The sequence below is a fragment of the Mirounga angustirostris genome, unplaced genomic scaffold (assembly GCF_029215605.1).
Source record: "Mirounga angustirostris isolate CCGP_5_RB_7025 unplaced genomic scaffold, mMirAng1.0.hap1 SCAF_15, whole genome shotgun sequence".
NCBI lineage: Eukaryota > Metazoa > Chordata > Mammalia > Carnivora > Phocidae > Mirounga > Mirounga angustirostris.
This window is the reverse complement of record NW_026991723.1, coordinates 10,522,805-10,543,932: the sequence shown is the minus strand read 5'-3', so window position 1 is coordinate 10,543,932 and position 21,128 is coordinate 10,522,805. Positions and strand designations below refer to the sequence as shown.

Sequence of the window (21,128 nt, the reverse complement as noted above, 5' to 3'; positions counted from 1 at the left end):
AGATCCAGGTTGAACGAGCCACCCCACTCTGGGACATGGCAGAGGGTGAGAAAGGGAATGACCAGTCCATTCGTGGCTGTTAATGCTCCTGTTTGTATGTGACTTCTCGCATTCAGTGGGCTATGGCAAGTCACATGGCTAAGCTGACCAACAGCAGGGTAGGGAAATGTAATTAATTCTTACATCAGGAGACACTACGAGTCACATGAAAATGGGAAGTCTATTCCTTTTATAGGGAGGGCTGCAGATAATTGAAACAACATAGTCTGCCACGATGGAGAACTATATTTAATTCTAAGAGGTTTAAGGGCCTGTGTGCTGAATCAGAACCAGCATTTAGATTGATTACATCTGTATTTTGGGGGTTGTTTTGAAGAAGTTATGCTTCAGAAATCTGCCTACATATGGAAAACAGGTCTTATTTTTATACAGGACTGATTAATCTTTTATGAGTTGCAGAGCTGTACCCACAAGTTAGTAACTTTCCACTCATTTTTTCTTAAGGGTCTAGATCTGAATTTAAACAAGAAGTTACTCTTCTTACTCTCTTGACCTTTGTTTCTTGATTTTCTATGTGTTATTGCTGTCGTATTGGTCGATTGTCTTTTGTTTAATTGCCTGAGTTAATATGGTTTTGGCAGCCACTCAAAGGTGGATGACACTGTAAAGAGAATGATAGAGATGAGCCTTTTGGAAAAACTAAAATTTATTAGGGCTTAGTGAATCTGTCCTGGTATTTTTCTTTCAAAAGTGAAATTGCTGAGCTGTTGCTAATATCCTTACTGGGGAATTTCTGTCTTAGTGTTGACAATGGACAAAATCAGAACCCTTTGAAGAAAGATGGCAAATTGCAATTGTACTTACTATGAGGTATAAAACTTCAGTGCCTTGAGTGGTTATTCTCCCGTATGCATGTTGGGGAGATTCAGAACGCTTTTTGGGGGGCAAACAGGGAATCTTGGCTATTCTTAGAGTTTCACCCTCACAGCCTTTTGTGGAGTGGGGACCATCTGTTTAGGCAAGAGTCTTGCATAATTTATTTATTTTTTAAGATTTATTTCCTATAGTTAAGAGGCTATTATGATTTGTCTCTCTCTCTGATTTCGTCAAACCGTAAGAGACTCTTAACTATAGGAAACAAACAGTGTCGCTGGAGGGGAGGTGGGTGGGGGAAGGGGTAACTGGGTGATGGGCATTAAGGAGGACACTTGATATAATGAGCACTGGATGTTGTATGCAACTGATGAATCCCTGACCTCTACCTCTGAAGCAAAAATACACTATATGTTAATTAACTGAATTAAAATAAAATAAAGAGATTTATTTACTTTAGAGTGTGTGCATGAGTGGGAGGAGGGCCAGAAGGCGAGGGAGAGAGTGAGAGGATCTCTGGTGAGCACAGAGTCACACGCGGAGCTCAGTCTCATGACCCTGAGATCATGACCTGAGCCTAAATCAAGAGTCGGCTGCTTAACCAACTGAGCCACCCAGGTATCCTTAGTTTCTGTAATTTTTATAAGAATGCTGAGATTTCTTCTGATTGGCTTATTTTTTAAAAACAGATATAATTGACATAAACATTATGTTAATTTTAGCTTTATAATGTAATGATTCAATATTTGCATATTTTGCAATGATCACCACAATAAGTCTAGTTAACATCCATCACCACACAGTTACAAATCTTTTTTCATTGTGATGAGAACTTTCATTTTTTTATTAGAGTTTTTTATTTTAATTCTAGTTAGCTAACATACAGTGTTAGAATAGTCTCAGGTGTACAATATAGGGATTCAACAATCCTATACATGACTTAAGTGCTCGTCATGATAAATATACTTTTTAGTCCCCATCACCTCTTTCACCCATCGCTCTGCCCACCTCCCCTTGGGTAACCATCTGTCATATGAGTGAAATCATATTCGTCTTTCTCTGACACTTCACTTGGCATTATACTCTGTAGCTCCATCTGTATTGTTACAAATGGCCAAGATTTCATTCTTTTTTATGGCTGAGTAATATTCTGTTGTGTGTATGTACCCATTTTCTTTATCCCTTCATCTGTGGATGGACACTTGGGCTGCTTCCATAATTTGGCTATTGTAAATAATGCTGCTATAAAACATTGGGGTGCATGTGCCCCTTTGAATGAGCATTTTTGTATCCTTTGGATAAATACCTACTAGTGCAATTGCTGGGTCGTAGGGTAGTTCTATTTTTAACTTTTTGAGGAACCATCATCCTGTCTTCCAGAGTGGCTGCACCAGCTTGCATTCCCACCAACAGTTCAAGAGGGTTCCCCTTTCTCCGCATCCTCGCCAACACTTGTTGTTTCTTGTGTTGTTGATTTTACCATTCTGACAGGTGTAGGTGATATCTCATTGTGGTTTTGATTTGTATTTCCCTGATGATGAGTGATGTTGAGGATCTTTTCATGGGTCTTTTGGTGTGATGAGAACTTTTAAGACGTACTCTCTGCAACTTTCATATAACACAGTATCATTAACTATAATTGGTTGGCTTTTAAGGTAAGTAGAGCAGTCCTTAATGGCTAACACTTAATTGGTCCCAAGTATAAAGGAAAACTTGTTTTTGAGAAATAGTGTCCATTTATGAAATTCTAAAGGATTTTACACACCAGTCCCATCCAAATATTGGGTAGTTGTGATGCTGCTTTTCCTTTCCCTTTAATTTCTCTTATCAAGTTGGCATGTGTTATATCCTGAGCTCCCATTATTGAAGGATAGGAAATGGTTTAAGGAATGGCCACAGGAAGCCCTAACACAGTGCATCTCTTTCATGTCTCTCAGTGGCCCTTTTATGAGGAGGCATTAGAAAAGTTCCCCTAGGCCCTAATATTGGAAGATTTTGATTTACTGAATGATACGAGTCTCGTATGAGACGGTGATTTCCTTATTGCTTTGGCCAATTGTGTATCCTACTGTTAAACAATCATGTGCAGCTTCATAATTGTCATTTTTCCTAACTATTTTAGACGTTGTTTACTGTTCCATTATATTTTCCCTTGTTCTGCATTTGATGTTTTTCTTCTGTTTTTAAAATTAAGGTAAATAGGGGCGCCTGGGTGGCTCAGTTGGTTAAGCGACTGCCTTCGGCTCAGGTCATGATCCTGGAGTCCCGGGATCGAGTCCCGCATCGGGCTCCCTGCTCAGCGGGGAGCCTGCTTCTCCCTCTGACCTTCCTCCCTCTCATGCTCTCTGTCTCTCATTCTCTCTGTTTCAAATAAATAAATAAAATCTTTAAAAAAAAATTAAGGTAAATATAGTTCAGTCTAATTTGGAAAGTTGCCTGAAGCCCTTTTTGGAATGAGGTTAGATATAAATACTTAGAGTATGCTTACTTGGTGCATTCAGACATTTTAAGAGGCCCCTAAAATGTATATGAAGTGTGCAGAGAGAGGAGGAAAGCCGAGTAGCCCCCTTTCTGTGCCCTTTGTCTCCCTTGTTGTTCTCACTAACAGGTGTGCACACTCAGGGGTCGCTGGGGTCTCTGGCCCCTGTACTCAGAGTCTAGGCAAGAGACTCTGTCGGGGCCCTTTCCCCAATGAAGAAGGGGCTCATGGTGTGCTCTGGGGTCTACGGTGCAGGCCCAGGACTGAGTGGGATTAAACGGGCAGGAGGCAGTGGTATGATGGGCACGTGGGCAGGACAGCTCAGGAAGGGACTGCACACTGACTTTGGGTTTGGAGTTCGAATTTTCCAATGAGCTACGTTGGCATCTGACCCAGGTCACTCTGCAAACTCTGATGCACTCCTCGGGCCAGGAGGGTGTGCCCATCTGTGCTCTCCTGACCTCTAGGCGGTGACCTGCTCTGGCTTTCCCTTCACTACCCTCCCTCGGTGCTGACGGCTCTTGGTAATCAAGCCAGAATTGGCCAGAAGCTAAACACCTGGCCTGCTGTGCTGTAGCTTCTCGAAGAAGTGCTTTCGCTGAACTTTGCCTTCATGCCCTTTGCTGTTACTGATGGACAATAGAAAGCATGTTCATATTCAAGTTTTTGTACACTTGCTCGTTCTTCTCCTTGCTCACTGGCCATTCCTTTTCACTTTCCTTTGCTGGTTCTTCGTCTCCTTGATTTTTGGAGGGCCATGGGGCTCAGTCCTTGATCTTTTCTGTAGACTCTCACTCCCTCAGTGATGTCATCTAATCTCATGGCTTCAGGTACTGTTAATATTCTGCTGAGTCTCACATTTATTTCTCTAGTTCTGACTTTTTTCCTCAGCTCCATGCTTGTATGTCCAACTACGTCCTCCTGTCTCCACCTGGATGTCTCCTGTGGCCACCTCAGTGTGGCCAGAACAGAATTCCTGCTTTATCCCCAAACTTGTTTTTCCCACAGCCTTTCCTATTTCCATTGTTGGCAAGACCCTAAAACTATGTGTTCATCTTCACTCTCTTTTCTTTCCCACTCCAATCCATTAGCAAATCCTGTTGATTCTACCTTAGGAATTTACCCAGAAGCTTCCTCCTCCCCATTTCCACTGCGCACTCTCTCGCTCGGATTACTGCAACAGCCTCGGAACTGGCCTCCCTGCTTCTGTCTTGCAACCCATTCTCAGCAGTGGTTCTTTAAAAACAAAGGTCAGATGATGGCTCTTCTCTGCTCAAACCCTCTGTTGGCTTCCTGTTTGCAGAAGAGGAAGAATTTTTACAGTGAACTCTGGGACTCTCTTGACCTGGTCCCTGGGTAGTGTATAACTTCCTCTCCTGTACCCACCCCCCTCCCTTGCTTGAGACCACTGGCCTCCTTGGTCTTCCTCAAACTTGCCTGTGTGCTTCCCCTGGGCACTGGCTGCTTCTCTCCCTCCAGTGTTCTCATCCCCATCCCTGCTCATGCCGAGTGCTTGCTCCCATGTCAGGTACCTTGACTGTTGATCGCAGTACCTTGACTGTTGATTCAGAATTGAAATCAGCCTCCTCCTGCCACCCTTCATCCCCCTGAGTCCTTCCTTGTCCTTTTTCCCATAGCATAATAGCATATTATGTAACTCACCTATTATGTTTATTGTCCGTCTACCCCGGCAGAATATGGACTTCCCCGGGTAGGGCTCTTGATCTGGTTTGTTGGCTCACGTATCCCAAACTCTTAGAACAGAGCCTGGAAACATACAAAGTGCTTCATAGATATTTGTTGTCCAGTGAACTACTAATAAGGGTTCACTGTGCCATTCACAGTCCCTCCTATAAGGAAGCGTATGCTTTGGTTAATGTTATGAAATAAAACCATCTATTTCCCTGATGAACAGGGACTTTTACTTTTTTCCCCCGCTTTGGTTAATGTTATGAAATAAAACCATCTATTTCCCTGATGAACAGGGACTTTTACTTTTTTCCCCCAGTTATGAAAGTTGTGTAATTCATCGTATTTCCTTTTTTGCTCTGGCTACCAGGATGCCAGGAGCTAAGTTGTATGGTCAGTTGTGCTTCACTATGTAGGTAAAAATCATCCGACCCTTCTTCTCCTTTCCTATTCCTTCCTCATAGGCAATCAGTGTTCTTGCTTCTAGAGATACTCATAAGTAAGAAACACTAAATAAAACAGTATGTGTGTGTGTATTGTCATACTCGTTCCCCTTTTAAAATCCCAAATAACATACTTCATGTATTGTTATGCACCTTGCTCTTTTCATATAACCTAACATCTTGAAATTCCTCTATATAGGTAGAGTTTTTCTTACATTTTTATAGTTTTAAACAGAGCAACATAATATTTTCTTCTTACAGATACTCTATTTTGTTAGATAGGTTTCCTTTTGATTTTGATATTTGCAAGAGTGCTGCAAGAGATAACTTTGCATGTGGGTTATTTTGCTTACGTATGATAAAATCCTAACTATGGGATCGCCAGGTGAAAGGATACATGGCATTTGTGCTTGGAGTAGATTTTGCCCCAAATGTCTTCCATAGAAGCTGTGCTAATATATATACTCTCACCAGCAAGGTGCACAAGTCCCTGTTTATCCACATCCTTGCCAACATGGTATGTTATGAAACTTGTTCATCTTTGCCAGTGTGATAAGTGAAAAACAGTATCTCATGTGGTTTTAATTTGCATTTCACTTAGGAGGTTGAGTGTCCCTTCATGAGTCCATAGGAGCCCTTTGTATTTACCTTCCTGTGAACTCTTTTGTCCTTTGCTGTTGGGCTGTTAGGGACCAATTTGTGTCACTTTATATCCAAGGGAAATGAGCCCCTTATGTGTGATGAGAGTTGGAGATGTTCCTAGTGTACTATTCATCTTTTGACTTGGATTATGTTACATTTCTCCATGTAGACAATTTTATCAGCTGCCTATTTTAAGGCCTTTGAATTTAATACCATAAAGAGAAAAAGGCCATCCTTACTCTAAATTTTTTTTTTTTAATTGTCCAGGGCTGCTTTTGTTACTTCTTTGCTTTCAGTTTTTATTTTTATATTATTCATCCATCTTGAATTTATTTTACAGTGTAGGGATCCCTGTATACTTTTTTTTAGATGGCTGCTGGTTTTCACAACCTTTTACTTAATAATCCATTTACCTCCTTTGATAGGAAATGCCACCTTTATCATATATTAAATCCCACATGCTTGTGTGTCCATTTCTTGACATTTCTGTTCTGTTGATCAAACTTGCTATTCATGTTTTAACTGTGACACTTCTCATTATTAAGGATTTTCTAATCTGTTTTGATATTAGGGAGGATTAGGTTTTTATTTTATTTATTTTATTGTTGATGTGGACATTTACTACCAATTTTGCAGTGGCATTTAAAGGTGAATTATGCAAAATTTAAAGGAAACCAATCAGCATTTTATGTAACTCAGAGGTACACTGACCTAGGTTGGTTCAGCTCAGAGTTTGCTAATGTGAGGCTTACTATTTTTGTTTTTTTCCAGTGGGGTGAAACAAGATACCAAAACAGGTTAAAAGTACTTAATTATTCACTTTTGGGATCAAGATTGGTTTACAAGTTAGAGCGTTTAGTCTTGAGGGAAGATTAAACATGATTAAATAGGTTAGTAATCACAAAGCAAAACTCTCAAGTTGGAGAGTTGGGTGAAGAGGCTTGGTGGTGGGGACTCGGAGACATTTGAGATACAACTTGGTTCATTCTCAGGTGTTGAAAATCCAGTATTAGCAGCCTTGGTGATTTTCCTAGTGCAGAGCCTTTATTTGAGATGACAAAAAGAGACTGCAGTGAACCAGAGACCATTTCATTCTGAGTCGTGACAGCCTTTTGGCATCTGTCTCCAGCCTTACTCTGAAAAACCTCAGAACGTGGAAGGAATAGTTTCCACGTCTCCAAGTGTGCGCATGCGTGTGTGTGTGTCTGTGTGAGCCAGGCTGTTGCCATATTGTATCGTGACACCAAGCAAGAGAAGAGAGCTCATCTGGATGCCCACCTTAGCCGTGGTGCCCAAAGTGCCTGTGCACGAGTGAATCACTTTAGGAACTGTTTTCCTCCCGATGGTAATGAATTTAAACCATGAACTCAATGTGAGTGCAAGCACAGATATAATAAAGAGGAGACCTGTCTTAGCTCGGGCTGCCGTAACAAAGTACCCAGACTGGATGGCTTAACAGCCCTGTTACTTCTCGCAGTGGTGGAAGCTGAAGTGCAAGATCAAGGTGCTGCATGGGTGGGTTCTGGTGAGAGTGAGTGTGAGTGTACTTCCTGGCTGGTGCTTCTTGCTCTGTCCTTGTGTGTGGGGAGAGGAAGAGCCCTGGTCACTCTTCTTCTTCTTCTAGGAGCACTGATCCCTCATGACCTCACCTCAACCCAGTTACCTCGCAAAGGTTTCACCTCCAGATACCATCACTTTGGGGGTTAAGACTTCAACATACAAATATAATGAGTGGTCAGCCCTTTCCTCAGAGGACTCGAAGGGGATTTGGGCTTCACCTAAACATACAGTATATGCAGAGTAAAAATATTCAGGAGATTCATCTTTTTTTTTTAGGAGCTCTGGGCCTAAAACTCACGTTTCAGTTTTTCCATGTAGCGCCTACAGTGGGCCCAGGATGTTTCAGTGGTTTGCTTTGGAAGGTGCTAGGGCCTCCTTTCCCTTTGTGAGAGGTTTCAAAAAGAAGCATTCACTTGAATGTCCATATGCATTTGGTTTGTGTTTCCCCATTTTCACCATGTTTAAGTATACATTTCAGTGGCATTAAGTATATTCACATTGCTGTGCAACCATCCCCACTCTCTATCTCCAGGACTTTTTCATCCTCCCAGACAGAAACTCCATCCCCATTAAACACTAACTCCCCATTTCCCCCTCCTCCTGCTCCCAGGCAAGCACTTCTACTTTATACTTTTTTTAATGTTTGGATTTTTACCTCCCGATACCTTTCTTATTAGAAAGTCTTCACTAAGCTACTTGGCCTGAGCATACAATTTGCTGGTTAAGCTTGGGACGGTCTTAATCACTCGTTTTGGAACATGTGGAACATGGGTAAAACTGTCTGACTTTATTAGGAAGAAATGTGCTTCCAGATTTCTGGAGGAGACGAGAGATTTCCTTACCAACGGTAGCATCTCCATCAACCATGGGTTTCCTTATCTCTTGGCCAGAAAGCGACCTCACCGTTGTGGGATGAGCAACCGTGTATACACAGCTGCAGGAGGGAGCTGGGAGGAGGCTGTGGTCGGAGTCTGGGTAAGTCCCGGAGGGTAACGCATTAAGCACCGGGCAGTTGCGGGTCAGAACGATTTTGGAATTGGAGCGGTGGGTGACTCTTTCAAGAGGAAGGCCCTTTGGAATATTTGCTTTGCTTTGAAGTCAGCTCCAGGGAGAGACTGTGACTTCTTGTCAGACAGAGGCACAGCTGGGTGTGTGAGGTTTTCACATGCAGGAGCAAAGGTGGTTGAAAAAGGGAGATCATCGTTAATTTTGTCAGTAAAATTTGTTGAGCCCCCAGGGCAATTTGGAGAGGCCTTGCTGTTCTCGGGGTCTGTTGCCGATGGTGGTGTATCTTAGGCATTAATCCTGGGGTAAGAGCGTAAATCTGGGTTCGGAGTTTGGGTCTGCCAGTTTGTGACTTTGGGCATGTTGTTTAACATTTCCAAGCCTGGGTTTCCTCAAGTGAAGAATGCACATGGAGATAGTTTGCTACTGGTTCTGTGTAAGGAACAGATCAAATAGGGCCCAAGGCATTTAAAGTGTCTGGCACAGTCTAAGTACTTAAAGTAGGAAAACTCTTACGCCCCCGGAAGAGGCATATAAAATAGAGTGTCTTAGACATGTGTATTTTTATCCTTCAAGAAAACACTGTTAGGATCTCCCAATCCTAAACTGTATGACTTCTTTGAATTGCGAATCATTTTTATCGGATCGTGTTGTGTCCGATCATCCTGGTAAGAAGTGCCAGATAAGAGAGGCTGGTTCTTCCAGCTTGGTCAAAACTGGACCCGATGCAGAGGTCCCGGGAGCTTTGAACAGCTCCCATCGTGTTGTTTTCCTCTTCAAACAGTAGGCTGGAATTCATTTTCAGTAGCTAGCTAGGTTCATTATCTTCCTGTCTCCGAGTCGTATCTCCTCCTTCCCATGTTGATGAAAAGCCAAACCAAATCACTAGGCACACGGGGCACATCCTACTTTTAGGAGGATCTGGAGATTCACCTGCCGACATTCCTGGATTCTATAGATTTGGACTGAGATAAGGTGGAGAGGATAAGCCATCCAGCTCCTTTACTCTGCTGCTATTTTTTGTTTTTTAATCCCCCTGGGTTTTTCTTTCTACACTCAGATGCAGAGGCTTGCAGCTTGAGGAGCAGAGAATATGTGTGGGCAGAGATAAGGTCCAGTTCTCTTGTCATGTGCACCCAAATAATGCATCTGCTCTGATAACTGCCGATCTGGGTCTACTTGGAAAGGGCACTGAGTGACAAATAGTGGGAGTGCAAAGAATGAGCCTTTAGATCTACCCAACTTGACAAAATTCAGAAAATGTCGTGCAGAAATGTATGCCTTTCCAGTTGGTGGATCCAAAACAATGGGATTGTTGGCAGAACTTTTGAAACTTGTTCTTTTTTGAAAGCATCATTGTGTTCAGTGGGTACATGTGCTTGGCTCATAAACATGCGTGCCTTCATCACACTGCGGGGGGGGGGGGCGGGGCTGTGCATTTTACCACCAGGAGAAAGGAACGGAAGAAGCGGTGTCTTCCCTGCAGGTGCTAAGAGGTTTTCTTGAAAGAAAGAAAATGTGACTCTTAGGCAGAAAAGGAGGACTGTGTCAATAGACATGTATCTTAACCAACCTACTAGGGGAGATCGGTTTCATTCCTCACCACTTGGTTTTATCTTCATCATTCCTAAGGTGACTTTTTCTCCCTCTTAGTTATGCAGTAGCCTGCTGGCTGACATTTAACTCTGGACTGAGAATCCTGGGGAATGAACCACTGTAATTTATAGCCGGGGTACAGATGCAAAGAGACAGAAGGGATATTCAGATGCTTTCGGCGCCTTGTTTCTTTCCTTGGGATGTCTTCTTCCAGAAACTTTACGAAAGCCCCAAAACTAAAGAATTCTTACAATAGGAAAACACCTGTCATTCCTCCTACTTAAAAAATTCTAGGGGTTTCTGCAAAATTTGGCTTTGCTGTGCCCCTGCAGGAACAGTTGTGGTCTTTTTAATTGTCGTTGTGTATTATAATTTCATGGATGGAGATGGGTGGGAGGCGGCGGAGAGGGGGAGGCTGAGGTAGGAAGCCAGGCTGGAGAATTAAAAATGATGTCTTTCTTTGAGGATGCCCCCGTCACCCCCCTCCTGCTGGCTTCCCGACCGTGGGACCCAGCCGCATCACTTCCTGTCCAAGTTGGCACTGAGAGGGGCACAGTATCTCTGCCCAGTGTTCTCAGACTGCACTTGGCATGTTTCCAGTAATAGAGTCACCCAGAGAAACAACTCGGCCCCCTTTTTGTCTTTGTTGCCTTGGGCAGCTTCCCCAGGCCTCAGTCCATCTGTCTCTTGCATTTTGGAATAGCCCCATTGAGTTCCCAGATCTTGCCTTTGATTTATGTAGCACTGGCTTCCTGAACATCCAGGTCTGCCTCTCCTCCCTTCTTTTATGCTTAGACCCTCAGTCTTCCCTAGGGAGGACTCATCACATGCTTTCCTGTGGGAGAAAGGAAAGATGCATTCCTCTCCAGCCATTTTTCTTTCTACACTCAGATGCATTCCTGTCCACCCATTGTCCAGGGTCTGCCCTGTGCTAGGCACCGTATGAAGGCTCTGCCTGCATGACCTCATTAACCCCTGTAGTCCTGTGAGGTGGGAGCTGAGGCCATCCCTAAGTGTGGTTCACCTACGTTGTCTGCCCCAGGTCACGTGATGGGACAGCAGGATTGCTCCTCTGGTGGTCAGGCGCCTTCCCCCACTTGGGGGCTTCACTTTCTTAGCCCACAGTAGGCAGCGAATGCTAGACTGCTAGTATTCGTGATTTCCTCTGCTCTTGACAATGTAGGAGTCTCGACGGCAATTTAGGTTTCCTCCCTCCCGAGCTTTCCTTTGCATCCATATGTTTCCTAACAGGTCTGTTCAGGGCTGTCTAGACTTTCTCTGCCATGCTCCGCAGAATTCCTCCAGGCCCACCCACCGCCTAATTCCAAAGCCACGGCCACGTTTCTTGGTTTTTGTTACAACAGCACCCCACTTCCAGGCACCAAATCTGTGTTAGTTTTCTATCCCTGCCATGACATAACCCTGAAATTTAATGCTTAGAGCAACACAAATATATTTTCTTTTTTTTTTTTTAAAGATTTTATTTATTTGAGAGGGAGAGAATGAGAGACAGAGAGCATGAGAGGGAGGAGGGTCAGAGGGAGAAGCAGACTCCCCGCCGAGCGGGGAGCCCGATGCGGGACTGGATCCCGGGACTCCAGGATCATGACCTGAGCCGAAGGCAGTCGCTTAACCAACTGAGCCACCCAGGCGCCCCACAAATATATTTTCTTACAGCTCTGTAGGTTAGAAGGTCAACACAGGACTCAGAGGAATCAAATCAGGGGGTGGGCAGGGCTGGTTCTAGGTGGGGGGTGGGGGGAATCTGTTTCTTCACTGTCCCAACTTCTAGAGGCCCTCTGCATTCCTTGGTTCAAGACCCACTTCCTCCATCTTCAAAGGCACCAATGGTGATTGGAGTCCCTTTCACATTTCAGATTTCTCTGGCTACTTCATCTTCCGTCCCATCTCTGGATCTCTGACCACAGCCAGAGAAGTCTGTCTGCTCTCAAGCTCCCATGATTACATTGCACCCACCAGGATAACCCAGGCAACTCTCCTCAGCTCATGGGTCCTTAACTTTGACCACATGTTCAAGTCCTTTTTGATAACATACTCAGGTTGGGGAATTAGGACTTGGATTATCGTTGGTGGGGTGGTGGGGGTACATTCTCCTGCCTGCCGCGCAAAGTACGGTATAAATTCTTAGCAAAATTAACTCTCTGGTCTTCGTTTGCAGCCAGCATTCCTGTTGGCCAGGCGTGCAGCTGTTGATACAACAAGCGTTTTTATTCAGGGCTCATCTGTCCATCTGGCCAGCAGCACGCACCTTGTACAACAGGTGCGAGACGAGCAAGAGCCTTTGGAGGACTAGAAGCTTCCTCCTTTCCTCTTAAAGTGAAAACAAGCTGTAGAAGCAAGGGGACCACTTGGGTGTGACTTACCCCTTTACTTTGAAGTTAAGAAAAACTAAAACTAAACCAAGAACAACAACAACAAAAAAACCTCCCATAACAGAAATACTAGTGCTGATGCATCAAACTGACCCACCTCCTCAAAAGCTCTTTCTCCTTTGAACGCAAAGCTAAGCTTTCATGGGAAAAATCAGACCCCCCCCCCCCCCCCCCAGTGACATTTGGTTGTGTTTCTGAGCAGAGTCCCTTTGGGGGGGTTGGGAAGTGCCCTCTCCACTTGCCACCTGGAACTCAATGCCAGTTCCGCTCTGATAACTGGTTAGCCTGTAGGGTCCTCACAAGTTAAATCTTGTCTCAGGAAATAATTTGCGTGAAGATCAAGCGTGGATGGGATAGATTAATTTTTCAACAAACCACAGGTCTGGGAGAATGTAAACACTGTCTCTTAAGTGCTGCTCAGCTCCTGATGAACGAGTCATTTGAGGGGACTCTTTTTTTCTTTTAAGATGAAAATTCTGCATGTGGTTGATTTACATCTGAGTATGTAGAACAAGAACTCTGGAAAATTGGTCCCTCAGCAAGGAAGATAAGGCCCCGAGATGACCAGTTATTACTGTATATTTTGACACCTCCTTTAGATAAGTGCTTCTCAAGGGGCTTTGGTGGTGGTGGAGGGGGAGGGTGGTGACTTTGCCCCTTGGGGGGGCATTTGGCAGTGTCTGGAGATATTTTTGATTGTCACGATTCGGGGGGGGTGCTCCCAGCATCGGGTGGCTTGAGGCCAGGGATGCTGCTGAACGCCCTATGTATACGGGGCAGCCCCCACAACCAACGGTTATCCAGCCAAAAACATCAATAGTGCCAAGGCTGAGAAACCTGTAGAAGGACGGGCTTCTCTTTTCCACTTATTCAGCTGTGGTTTTAACAGATGTGATTTCTCTGAGGGGCTGCCCCTTTATTTCCTCGTAGCATCTTGCCCTTAGTGGGCTTAGTGCCCGCCATCTTTGTTAAGATCTTTGTCTTCTTTGGTCTCGGAGCAGAGCTCTCGGGGTGGGGGTGGGGGTTGGGGCAGCATGGACAGGCTGACTGTGGCCGAGTCAGCATGGTCTCCAGAGTGGAAAGATCACAGGCTTTGGACTTCTCCTAGCCTCTGCTCGCTGACATGTAAAGTGGAGGTGATCATAGCACCCAATGTAGGATATGATTGTATTTAAGAAACATGGTGTCGCAAAATGTTTGATGTCTAACGAGTGCAGAGTAAATGTCTTCTTTTCCCAGACAGCTGATCAGAAGACTGTGTGCAAAGCCCAAGGGGCCTAGGACCCCTTTTTGGGGGTAAAAAGTTGCATATAAAGGAGAGGCAGAAGTCTTAAGCATTCTGGGATTTTTATCCCCCCACCATCCAGGAAGGAGAAGGAAAGAAACTTAGAGCTTTTTAGTAAAGGTTACTCTGTGATTGACAAAACAATCTGAAGTACTTAGGAGGCATGTTTTGCCTTGGGCCAGAGCTAATTTTAAAACTAAAATGACAACAACTAGTTCACGTTGGAACATTCCTGACTTAATTATAGATACCTGCAGAAGTCCCTTCAAACAGGTGGGTCTCAGCGACCGGGGGCTCTTCCTTGGTCAGTTGGTTGGTCAAGAAGAGTGCAGAACAAAGGGCTAGGAGTCCGATCTGACAGAGAATTCTGTCTCCTCTCGATTCAGAACTTGTTTCCCATTTGTCAAGCGGACATAATAACAACTCCCCTCAGAGGATGGCTGTGAGCACTGAGCGAAAGTGTATCTTAAGATATCCCGCAGGGTACGTGCTTCATGAATGGTACCTGTAAAGGGTATTGGTTGAAATGTTTCCAGTTTTTCAGTGTCATGTAACAAAAGTGTGAGGAGAGGTAACAAGAAGTTAACATTTCACTCTACCTGTTTATTAGTAGTTCTGTCCAATTATGTCTGTTTTGAGAAGACTGATGTTTGAGGAATCCCAAGCCTTCGACCGGTTGCTACTTACGCTTTTATGGTGGGAGAGTCAGCCTAGATCTGTGAGCCGTAGTTCTCATGCCACCAGCGAGTCCCTGTTGGACGTCATGTTTTTGTGCCACCGGAAAATTAGCAGAGGGACTGCTTACAAAGTTTTCACTTGAAAAAAACCGGCTAAACTCAACTGATGACGAAAATGGTTAATCGTTGTAAGATTGGACATCTCTCGGGTTAATTTCTGTGCCCATCGATGTGCCCCTGGCCGCTTTCAAAACCTGAGTCCAAGTCCTTCTCTTGCAGGAGGTTCCAGACGGTCTCCACGTCGGCCTGATAATTTCTCCGTTCTGCATCTCCTAACTTCCTATTTTCCCAGGCTGCCCCTTTCCTGCTTCCCATTGCAGACATCCTGTTGAGTACGTAGAACACCTTGTGTTATATAATTTCCCTGCCTGCATGTTTTTCTTGAGGCTCGTTCCACATCGTGTATATATTTTGCTATCACCATGGCACCTGGACTGGTATTCGCTATTGAGGATGAGCCATCAAAAATTTGAGGTTAGCAGTTAGCAGAGGACCTGCCAGCACCATGCACGGAGGAATGAACCAGGCGGAGGCCGATAGGTAGGGGGTGTGGGTGGGGGATCTGGCATGTTTGGCTGCAGAGTAAGTGCCCCGCTAGGGGAAGGGAAGGACAGGCTGTTAGGGGCACATGGTACTGGGAGCAGTAGGGGTGGGGGGCAGGGAGGCTCAAGCCCTGAAACCTCTTGTAGGAGATGCAGTTAGCCAGGTGAAGCCAATGTGAAAGGGGCTTGCAGTTCCAGACACAGGTGGGAGAGCATCTTTGTTCACAACCCGAGAGAGAGTTGAGTTTGATTTCAAATTGGAGAGTGAATTTGGGTAGGCGGGTGGGGGAGGTGTGCGGAGTGGGGATAAGGTCCTAAAGGGCCTGGCTAGCCACGTTAAGAAATTTTAAACTTGATCTCAAGGGTGGTGGGAAATCATTGAAGAGTTTTAAGGCCGGTGAGTTCTGTAACTAGGAGTACAGATGGGGAAAGGCCCTGCAGCCTGGGGGTAGGAGCAGCCTGCAAAGGAACTTGAGGACGCGGGTCCAGAGGGGTCCGAGGGAACCGGCAGGGGTGCCTTTCAAGGAGGGGATGGTTACAAGCGTCCCATCCTGTGCATCCACGGGAACGGAGTCGTGCCTTGGATCGCGCGGCAGGAACAGTTTCCAGGGCAGGATGCCTGCTGGACCCAGAGCTGAGGGTGGCGGAGTGGGGGGACGTGAGGAACGGGCCACTCTGTGTAAAGCAGTGCTTCTGCTGGCCCTCGCGGGCATGAGAAGAAGCTGTGCCCCTGGATGTGTGGCTCGGTGAGTGGACCGTGGGGGAGTGAGCCGCTCCCACAGGCCCCCTTAGCTGGTGCCCTTGTCTGGTGTGCGGACCGTACCCCCACGCACCCCCATGCGCGGTGGCTGACGGTCCATCAGCAGTTCTCAGTCTGGGGCCGTTTTGCTCGGTGGAGGGGGGGTATTTGGGCGATCTGTGAGGACATTTTTGGTTACAAACTGAACCAAGGGGGGTGGGGGGCTACTGGTGTCTAGTAGGTAGAGGCCAGGGATGCTGCTGACTGCTCAGGACAGCCCCCACATCACAGACTTGTCCAGCCCCAGATGCCAGGTGTACAAAGCTTGAGAAACCTTGGTGGAGGCGAACCTTTCTGGGTCTTTGCCTGAGACGAGGAGGGCGTGGGAGGTGGACCGGGGAGCGGAGTCCTTCTATGCCTCGCTTCCAGCCTCATTTGTGGTTGTCTCCTCTTTTCTCCGTGGCCATGTCCCCTTTCTCATCAGGTTGTAGCTGGTCAGCTGTTCTCCCGTACCCATTTCTCACACACACACACCCCGGCCCACCCCAGCACTGTGATGCAAGGTACTCTTGTGTCCTCATTTCTGTTTCTGGGCACCTTGTAAGACATCTGTATTTTAATACCATTCGGTCAGGAAAATCTGTTTTGGCACCAGAGAGACGGATGTTGCTTCGGCTCATCGAAAGTAGCCCGTAATTCATTGTCAGGGTGATAGGGCTTTAACACATGGTCCGTCAAGCAACCCCTCGACCATCAGGCGTGGAGAAGGACTGGAAGTATTCCTCGTCTTTGGAAGCAAGCCTCGCTCCTGGCTTTCGGAAGGAAAGAGGACACATGGTTCTCACCAGATAGGGTTGTAGCAGCTCTCCCAGCCCTCGCGGGGACACATTAAGTCATTATGTCAGCAGTGTCCAATCTGTGTTCCCGGGTCAGTTGTTGTTGAAACATTTGGGGCCGATGAGGAGGAGAGGAATGAATTAGCAGCTCCCTCTCTCGCTGTCCGTTTCTAGCCTTCTCGGATTGTAGCACGATCCAGATGCTGGCTGCTTGTCTGATGATCTGGGTTCTGCACGGTGCGGAAGGTGGCCGGCTAGGTCTTGTGAGCCCCTCTAACGTGAGGCTGGCAGCATCCTGGGTCCAGTGGACAGAAAAATGTATTGCAACATCCTGTCAGTGGGGAGACACCTGAATCCACAGAACAGCCGTGGAGAGTCCAGGGTGAGTTTAAAGAGCAAAGTGGTCTTTTCTGTTTTCAGAAATATTTTACCCGCCGCAGTGGGTGAATCTAAACCCCCTGAAAGAGATGAAAACAAGCTTAATACTAAGTTTTGGCAAAGAGTGCTCAAAACAGCCAGACTGTGTGGGTTAAGCACAGGAAGCGTCTTCATTTTAAAATGGTGGTAATGGTAATGAGCCACTGGCCATGTTGAATGCATGATGAGCCTTGGTTGTGGGCATGTCCTTTCTGAATTGCTGGATGTAGAGCTGGATTTCAGGCCCCTTTCAATTAAATCGTCTTTCATATAATTTAAAGAGATGGGGCTGATGAGACTTCCCTTCCTGCACAGGACAGATGACACACACGTGGCTTTGGTGTGTCCGTTTGTAACGTCTTAACTCTGTCTCCAACCCCACAAAACAGTAAAACACACTGTAGCTCTTCAGCTTCTGTGGCCAGCCAGCCCGTGCTGTGAAAGGGGAAAGTGGTGGAGGGCAGGAAAAGGGGAAAAACTATTGGTCTTCTGGTTTGGCCAGTTCCTCTTACGATGTGTGCTAAAAACACTTGGTGGTAATTCCCCCGAGGAAAGGATATCTCGTATGGGTAAATAACCCAGCCTTGCATAATATCAACAGTCACTCTAAACCCTGTTGCAGACCCTCAGTGGAAATGATGATTCAGGGTTTTTCTCCCTTCAGTCAACCAACAGGTGATTCTCTAGTGAAGGGTCCAAACTCCGTTGTTAGGGTTACTGTAGTTCCTCACCCAGGAAGCTTTCTAAAGGTCTGTCCATGGTGTATGGAGGATTCCTGATCTTGTGATTGCAGCAGGCGAACTTGGTACTTCCAGGCTCTCAATCTCTGGCGTCATGCGTAGATGCCCTCATTTGCTTTCTAGGACTGCTTTAGCCGTAAATAGCAGGGATATTTGCTGAGAACATTTGCAAAGAGAATGCAAACAAATCTGTATTTATTTGAACAAACAGATGTGCATGACTTGTGTGGAAAAAAAATCTTATAGGTGTAAGGAAATTTTTATAAACAAAGATCCTCCCCCAACTCACCATGTATTTATATGTCTGTGTTTGCATAGGAAAAAATAGAAAAGGATGTCCTAAAGTGTTAACAGTGTTTGTTTGTTTGGAATTAGACTAATTTAGTTGAAATTTTTTCTGATCAGGATCTTAAAATGTTTTGTAATGACCATGTTATATTTATGCAATAAAAATGAAGGGGGAAGATAGGTATAAATATATGAAGAGCCAGAATTTTAAAGTCTGGTTAAAGAGCTACATATTGCATGAAATTAGAGATGAAATCATATAAAAATTTTTTTTCATTTTAATATCACCAGTAATTTCAAAGAAGTTTATTTTCTTTTTCCATTTACTGCACAGGAAAACAGAGGGAAAGAAAGCATCTACGATGAATTTTCCACTTTTCTTCTCTGTGATTTTATTTCTTCTTCGCGCTCACTTTGATAGTTCTTCTTCCAGGCCTCTTACTCTAGAACCTTCCAGCAGTGAGAGTGGAGTACCCCATCCAGACCCTGACTTCGTGCCGTGGGTGTGACCGCGGGCCAGTTGCCTCCGGCCCCCCACTCTGCCCGAATTGCCAAGGAGTTTTTGGTGGCAGATCAAACCTGACTGGTAGAGGAAGCTCCATGGTGTTTGAAGACAGGCTGTGTTTCGTGTTTACTGGTTTTTGCTCCCTTAGAATAAAAGACCAGGCCGTCCTTAGGAAGGACTGTTGTCCCTTCCTTTTCCTGTTGTGGCTCAGACAGCTGCCTCTGCAGACAGCTTGAGATGGGGAGCAACCTTGGGTGCAGCCAGCCCCAGGCTGCACCGTGGGGGTGTGAGAGAGAAGCCACCCCAGTCCTCCCTCAGCCCGAGCCACCTGGCTCCTTTGTTTCTTTCTCCTCCTTGGCGTCTGGGGTACGAGAGGCAGTGACTGCATCACATAGGAACTCGGAAGCTGGTGAATAAAGCCCTGAGCAGGTGGCTGCCTATTGTCTGTCTGGAGGAAGTGAGCGAGGTTCTTCCTGGGATGGCTTTTGTCTTTTGAGAGCTTCTAAAGGGAAAAATGATCCTTAATTAGGGTTGGGGGCTTGTCCACACACAGTCCTGGGGGCGGGGGTGTCAGAATATTCCCTAGGGAAAACCGCCTTGGTGGGTTTGGGTCTTTTCTCTTCCACATGACTGTGAGGCCCTCTGGAATGAGGACTTGCTTTCTCTGTGGGCATGTCTGGAATGTCAGGAGTCTCCAGACCACTGGGTTGGATGCGGAGAGTCAGAAAACAAGTTCCCAAAAAAGATCAGCTGTGGGTGGGATAAATATGCAGACTTCATCTGTGGTAAGTTCCCCCTGAGGTCGTAATTTTTAGTACCTTTTTAGATATCAGTAATTCTAAAGAGAGGCTCTAATCTTGGGGTTTTATGAAAGCAATTAGGGTGTCCATTACAAAAACCCACTCATTCTTGAATGACACGGTGCTTGTCCACCAATCTTCCCACATCCATGCATTAGCTTGACTGCAGGTCTTCAGCAGTATCATCCTTCGGGTCGGGCAGCAAGAACAGATAAGGCATCTTAAAACCTCACCAACCACAAGGAACCTGGACTCCTTTATCAGATTAAATTCTCTCAGGAGTGAGAGGCTCTGACTGGCAGCCTGTGAGGTTCTGCCGGCTCTCCGCTCTCGGTCTTCGGGGTTGTGGGAGGGAAGGGATTCAGAGGAAGAAGGCCCAGTAGCCATCGTGGAGAAATCTCTGTAATCACTTTGTTTTATCCAGTTGCTTTTTCTTTCTTCCTCTGAGCTGTCTATCTCTGGACATGATCAGACTCCTCTCCCCCTTTTCCTGGGCTCCAGATTAATTTCCTGCCCCCTGGTCAGCAGTTTCTCCAAGGTCATGTAGCTCTAGGAGGCTTTAGGTCCAGCCCTCTAGCTGCTGTTTCACTGTGTCTCCCATCTTGGCAGGAGCTGAGTGCGGGAGAGGAAAGGAAAGCAGGAGAAGAGATGAGGGGCCTGGGAGGACAGCTAACATGGAAGGCTGAAGGAGGTAGATGAAGAACGTGCCATGAAGGGAGATGGCAGTTCATGATTAAGTATTAGTCCCACCTCGGGCCCCTGGGTGGCTCAGTCGGTTAAGCGTCTGCTTTCAGCTTGGGTTGTGATCTCAGGGTCCTGGAATCAAGTCCCGAGTCGGGGTCCCTGCTCAGCAGGAAGCCTGCTTCTCCCTCACTCCCTGTCCCTCCACCCCACTTGTGTTCTCTCTTGCTCTCTTTCAAATAAATAAATAAAATCTTAAAAAAAAAATAATTATTAGTCCCACCTGTCTGGCTCCGGATGGTCAAAGTTAGACCAGGAAGCCTCTCTCCCTCCCTCAGACTTTTCTCGGTTGCAATACAGGTGAAAATAAGGTGGGAAGAACAAAGGCAGGCCATGGGGACAAAGGAAAAACAGACCAGTTTGCCTGTTTCCCTCTTTCATCCAGATTGAGTAGATGGGAGATAGAGTTGTTACCCATGATGCTATTTAATACCCGTTTCAGGATACTAGGCTATCGGGTTTTATAAGAATGATTCCCAGGATTTTGAGTATGAAGTTAGCGGTCTGTCTGAACTCAGAGGGCCCAAAGTTGTTTTTCATTTTTGATTGGATTCTGCTGTTGGAAACCCGAAAGATGTTGAATGAATTTACTTTCTCGTTTGACTTTCTTGTGTGTCTAAAAACCCGTCTGATCCAAAATTGTGTTTACCTCTGAATGCTATGACATTAGATGATAACCCTCTTTCTTGAAATAATGCCTAGAGGACTGTTCATAATGCTGTCTCTCAAGGGCACCTGGGTGGCTCAGTCGGTTAAATGTCTGCCTTCGGCTCAGGTCATGATCTCAGGGTCCTGGGATCGAGTCCTGCATCGGGCTC

General features: G+C 45.7%; 1 protein-coding gene across 9 annotated transcripts in view; it reads left to right on the top strand.

Annotated features, from left to right (window-relative positions):
- Positions 1–21,128, top strand: part of KANK1 (KN motif and ankyrin repeat domains 1) — a 233,037-nt gene that overhangs the window by 15,900 nt on the left and 196,009 nt on the right. Inside the window, exon 1 of one of the 9 annotated variants that reach the window (XM_054509151.2) lies at positions 8,603–8,661. The exons of the other annotated variants lie outside the window; for them this stretch is intronic. The gene's annotated coding sequence lies outside the window, so the exon portion shown is untranslated. Of the gene's footprint in view, positions 1–8,602; positions 8,662–21,128 lie in introns of those variants that run through there. 9 annotated transcript variants of the gene reach the window in all.